The sequence below is a fragment of the Triticum aestivum genome, chromosome 4A, assembly GCF_018294505.1.
Source record: "Triticum aestivum cultivar Chinese Spring chromosome 4A, IWGSC CS RefSeq v2.1, whole genome shotgun sequence".
Lineage (NCBI taxonomy): Eukaryota > Viridiplantae > Streptophyta > Magnoliopsida > Poales > Poaceae > Triticum > Triticum aestivum.
Window position 1 is genome coordinate 258,565,055 of NC_057803.1, and position 6,688 is coordinate 258,571,742.

Consider the following 6,688-nt stretch of genomic DNA (forward strand, 5'->3'; position numbering starts at 1 on the left):
TGTCATTTGATGAACGGGATCACATCATTAGGAGAATGATGTGATGGACAAGACCCATCCGTTAGCTTAGCATAATGATCGTTAAGTTTTATTACTATTGCTTTCTTCATGACTTATACATATTCCTATGACCATGAGATTATGCAACTCCCGAATACCGGAGGAACACCTTGTGTGCTATGAAACATCACAACATAACTGGGTGATTATAAAGATGCTCTACAGGTGTCTCCGAAGGTGTTTGTTGGGTTGGCATAGATCAAGATTAGGATTTGTCACTCCGAGTATTGTAGAGGTATCTCTGGGCCCTCTCGGTAATGCACATCACTATAAGCCTTGCAAGCCATGTGACTAATGAGTTAGTTGAGGGATGATGCATTATAAAATGAGTAAAGAGACGTACCGGTAACGAGATTGAACTAGGTATGAGGATACTGACAATCGAATCTCAGGCAAGTAACATACCGATGACAAAGGGAATTACATATGTTGTCATTGCGGTTTGAGCGATAAAGATCTTCGTAGAATATGTAGGAACCAATATGAGCATCTAGGTTCCGCTATTGGTTATTGACCGGAGATGTCTCTCGGTCATGTCTACATAGTTCTTGAACCCGTAGGGTCAGCACGCTTAATGTTTGATGACAATTTGTATTATTAGTTATGTGTTTTGGTGACCGAAGTTTGTTTGGAGTCCCAGCTGAGATAACGGACATGATGAGGCGTCTCGAAATGGTCGAGAGGTAAAGATTGTTATATTGGAAGATGGTATTCGGACACCGGAATGGTTTCGAGTGGTTCGGGAGATGACAACTTCAACATATAGTAAAGAAGAACAAGTCGACCTGACCTGACAGATTCAAAATATACTAAGGGAGAATAACTCGACCTGACCAGTCGACCGCAAGAGAAGAGGATCATCTTAAAGAAGAGCAGAAGAGCAAGCAGATTGAAGATATTACAAGTCTTTCTATACAATGTCGGTTGGCCACCCTTGATGAACCAGAGCGCACAGAGAAATACTATTCCTTCCGGTCTCTCCATATGTGGCTCACATGCATTTCGAAACTAAAGTAGGAACATTTAGCTGACCAATTAAACTTCTCTCAGTTTTACTAATATCAGCATAATATCATATTTGAATTTGTACAACTAAGCTTGTTTAGCTCGATGGGTGGAGCAGTGCTATTACGACACGAACCACGTAGGCTGATCGTGGTCATCATAAAATGGGGAAACCGTAAGCATGATGAGTATAGTATTGACCGTGGCAGTGGGATGGCAGATCTGAAGCTGCAAACCGCGCAAAGGGTAGTTAGCAACCGATATTTTCTTTGAAATAACAACTAAGATTTGGTATGGACAAGAAAGTACAGTCAATCAGTGACAAAGAAATGCAATTCTGCTGTCTCTCTATATGTTGTGACATGCATTTGGAAACTCAAGTGGGACCTTTAGCTAACCAATTAAATGTGTCTGTTAACTAATATCAGCATCATATCACAATCATATTTGAACAACTAAGGTTTGGAATTTTGAGTGTTGTGTTGTTTAGCTTGAAGGGTGGAGTAATGCTAGTATGAAAGAAAGCACCTACGCAGATCATAGTAGAGTAGATAAAAGGGGAAAACCCTAAGCATCAAGAGTAAAATCGGGAAAGTGGAACTAGCTAGACCAGTGGGTGGCGCACATGCTTTTCGAAACGAATATAGGAACATTAGGTGACCAATTAAATGTTCTCTGTTTTAGTAATATGAGCATCATATCAGATTCGTATTTCAACACGTAGGCTTTGGAATTATGAGTGGCATGTTGTTTTGCTTGATGGGTTGAGGTCTTGACGAGCAGTGCTAGCACGACACGAAGCAGTGAAGCACCTACGATGATGGTAGTGAATATAAAGGGGGGAAACCATAAGCTTTACGAGTATAGTGACCGTGACATGGTGGATCTGAAGGTGCAAACCGGACAAAGCTACTTCGCAACCAATGTTTGCATTCAACTAGCCACTACGATTTGGTACGGACAAGAAAAGTACAGTAAACAATTTAAGATCTATTTTCCGGGTGAAATCAATAACTTAAGCACATATGGAAGAGTACCACCTCTCTTGCGACGTCGTGTAGGCCCCTGCTGATACGTTGAGGGTGCTGTGGGTGCGATGTCTATCGGTGGCAGGGAAGAAGACTTTAGATGGCAGACGGCCTGGTTGGGGGATAAATCCTGTTGTCGTGGACGAGGCGGATGTAGGAGCGGCAACGGCAAAGTGGACGATGGCGCCGATGAAGCGAGACAACGCGATGAAAGGATCCTTGTCCGGCGCCGTGGATGAGAGACGTCCATCTCTTGAAGTGGATGACGGGGTAGGGGTAGCGGCTCCGGCAAGGTGGAGGATGGGGTGGCGGACGGAGGAGGCTGGCCGCAGTGGGGAGGTTGTCATGGCACCGACTGTGTATGAATGGGGAAATGGAGGGGGAGGGGGATCTCAAACTTTGGGACGCGCTTGTCTGAAATGTGGGAAAGTTACGAACTTATCCCCCGTTTAAAATTTTGGACATCACGTGGTTGGGGATAGGACGGTAATCTCGCATCTCCCAAATATTTGCCAGTAACGATTTCGGGCGAGGAGAGGGTGTTTTGCCGCCCATGGTGTATGAACGGGGCTGACAGGTAGGACAATTGTGTCACGTCTGAGGGAAGTTACACATCTGCCCCTATTTAAAATATTAGCCTACATCGATTTCGGACGTGGAGAGTTTGTTTTGCCGCCCACCGTGGATGAATGGGGAAATGGAGGGAGAGACACATGTCTTTCGGACGAGCTTGAATCAAATGTGTTTTGCCGCCCACGTTTGGCGCTCACCGTGTCTGAATGGGCTCAGAGGCCGTTGTGTCACGTCTAATTGAAGTTACTAGTCTACCCCTATCGACAGCAGTGTAAATCAGGTCGATAAGGATGTCAAGTGTCAGGGGTAGACAGTAATTTCCATCTCGCAAACACTTGCTTCGGGTAGCCCACAAATGATAGTGGGTGTTTAGCCGCTTCGTTCAAAACTTGGGAGAATTAGCATTCATGCTTGCCCTGGGCCCTGACAACTAAATCCAAATCCAATTTTTATTCGATTACGAATATCCATAGGTAATTCTACATTTTGTTATTTATTTCTTCAAAACCACAACAAAGATTTATTCCACCTTTATATATGATTATGATTTATAAATGTCGTGATCTTCGAATTCAGTAGGTTGGATACACTTTGAGTCAAACAGTTATTTCATCCAATACAATATGCTCACACAAAAAATAGTTCACCTTATGTCAATCATACAAGTACTAAGGATTACCTCACCTAAAAAATTCGGATCATTACAACACATGGACAACATAGGGGGTCTTACAACATAATCCATTCAAAGACATGACACAACATGCAAGTACAATAATCTAATGACAATTTCAACTGCTATTTAAAGAAGAACTGGGATTACCCTGGGCTTCAGATAGCAGAAGCAGCAGGACCTCCTCCGTCTTCAAATGCAACATTCTTACTTCCTCCAATTCTTGGGTTGCTTGCATAATGCGTGCATCTAATTGCATAATTTCCAACTTCAAGATCGAGATTACCTCATTCATGGCAGCCACACCATCTCTTTCTGCCTCTAGTAGAGCCTCAAGAACTATAATATCTATGCTCAGACTCCTCTCCAGCTGTGTTGCCTCTGAATTGCTATCATCTGGTAACATGGATGGCACACTACTTCCACAAATAGATCCTGGGGTTGTACATTGTGTCCTAGTGTGAACGGAATCCTGAAAGGTTTCCGGTGGACATAAGTAAGAGATAGTTATCGCATGATCCAGGCAGTAAGCTTACATGGTAAATGACATACGAATTATTGCCGAGCATGGCAAGCTATATTTAAATGGTTCGAAGCAACATCAACCAAAAAGAAATTAAAATGGTAGGATGAAACTAGGGATGTAAGTGGCAAATAAACTACATCCGCCAGTCCCATCTAGTTAGTTTTTGCTAGCTCCCTGGTTCATTTTCCTCAAAAAACAAAAACTCTTTTGAACTATCATACCACTAGTGGACTTTAATCGGGATTAAACGGGACCAGTTGACATCCCTAGTTGAAAGGGAGTGTACCACCGCTATATTTAAGTTGCCAAGGCATCTAAGCAGTTGAAATAATCTGAGAAAGCACTTAACTGTGTGGCCTCATATAAGCTACAAAGACAGTCTTGTGATGAAGTTCAGAGGAAAAGTTAAGGACTCAAATGAACTAGGCATGCATTTCTTTACGATAGTACAGCAGGCACTGCTGACATATTGGCCAACTCAGGTATAGCATAACAAGTAACAAACAAGCATTCGAATCAAGCAATACAGCAAAGCAGACAACTGAACTATTTGTTATTTTGTAGGATTACAGGTTGAGGGCACAAGCCAAGAAAGCAGCCCACACGCATTACATTTCACATGTACTAAAACACACTGGCTTACCATATGTTGCTGTAAAGCCTCGCTGCTGTTGCAATGTTCTTTGAAGATATCGTCAGCATCCCGTGGTTGCAAATCTACTTGTTGTAGTTTATTCTGCACCCTCTATTTAGGTAAAATTAATTTTAATCGCATGCACTGGTTCGAATTGATCAATGGTTCATCTAAACTAATGAAAGAAGGGTGTGTGCATACAAGATAATATATCTGCTTCCCTCTATTTTTATGCTTGTTCGAGGTGCCAGCCCCAAAAGAACAAATATTTTGCTTGATGAGGTTGGCAGCTCCATAATTAATAGAAGCATCAAATTAGTCATGCAACTTGGGAAGATCAAGAACACACAAAAAAGTAATGAACAGAGGCCCGTTGCAGTGATGTAATAGCTAGCATCAGAAAATGTAGGGTAAAACGAACAAAAACCAGCGGAAACACATGCTAGTTTGCTGATGTGTAATTAAGTGTAGAGAACATGAAGCAGTATGATGGAACCAACAGGTGGCATCAGAACAACACCATTATCATAAATATAGCATGCAAGAAGAAAAATAGTAGGAAGTGATATCTAGGAAGTACAGTAATACTTAGGACAAAACTAAAGCATATTAACTATATGTGCACTGGTATGTAATTTAGCACATGTAACATGTTCAGTGCCATAAGTATGGCCCTACAGGTGCAAGCAGAATAACGTGTCTCATGAAAAACTGAATGATGCCCTGAGGAAATTCAAAGGTGCGGTGCTTATGCTAAGAAAGTGAACGTAGGCGCCGGCCATTGGATAATAGTACCTGAATCTCGGCGGCGTATGGGTATCATTGGCATACTTGATAGCTAAGGATCGTCAATGATGCTCGTGTTGCGGTTGAGTTTGGGCCGGGTGTCGCCGTCGTTGAAGCGGCTCCGGTGCTACGGTTGCGGCGCCTATCGACATACAAGAAAGCTCATCTGTGGTAAGTGAACAGTTGCACGATAAAGAGAAAAACCGAAGGAGTACAGATCAAAAAAACCTGATGAGACTGTGGTGTCGGTAAAGCAGGGCAGGTGGAGTTGAATATGGCGTCCGTGGAGCGGGTCCGGTGCAGTGGACGAAGGCTTCGGCGGGCGCGTTTTATAGTCCTTTCGGTGAGGCGGATCTGTTGTGGTGGACGAGGGCTTGTATGAAGGGCCAGCGAAGGGACGGACGAGGGAGTCGGTGAAGGGCCTACACTGTGGTGGACGAGGGCGCCGGTTAAGCAAATCCGGTGTGGTGGACCATGATGGCGGTCAAGGAGATTTGGAGCGGTGTACAAGCCAGTCGCTGAAGCGGCTCCGGTGAAGTGGTGAGTTGGCAGTTGGGGGTTCCAAGTTGCGGAAGGTAGATCCGTCGGGGTGTGAGGTCCATCGCTGCGACGGAGGACTAGATTTAGCGGCTTGCCGTGGTTGGGGGGTCGGGGAGGGGAAGGGGAGGGGCTCTGGGGAAGAATGTTGGGGCAAAGAGGGGAAAACAATGGAGTTACCAAAGCAGCCCTTTTCCGTTCATGTGGCAGGGGTAAAACAGGAATATCGCAGGGCTAAACTTTCGGGCGCGAGATATTTCGATGTGAGTGGGAAGTTTGAAAGCTTTTGGCGCCTGAAATTATATTCTGCTCTTGTACGGCCGACTATTATATCATGTCCGAGAATTTTTTTTGTTTTGCACGCAAAAAAAAGTGCAAGTTTTGAAGATCAATGTCTCCAACTCAAAACTTAGATTCCATTCAATTCAAATATGGATCATTGAGCTACTACAAGCAAATACCATCATATGGTCCAATTCAAATGAAATTCCAAATGTGTTTATCCTAAATATGATGACAAAAGCAAAAATGTGTATGTGTATGAATAAAGTGGATGATTATAAAGTTTGAACATGCCCGTATGTGTATATCTCTAGGTTTGATATATGAATTTGAAATCACGAAATCCCGGCTTAAAAATGTACCTCCGTTTAAATGAATTACAAAAGCTAATGATGGAGTCAAATTCCAAAATTCCAATCTTAGGTTTGTAATTCTGGTACATCAAAGTATATCACGCATGTTCAAAAGTATCGTTATCTCACAGTCCAAACTGTGAAACAAATTGATCAACCTTGAGTTCACACACTATTGACCATGTATAGCTCAATTACGCTAAAGTCCCTCAAATATAGACACCTCACTCT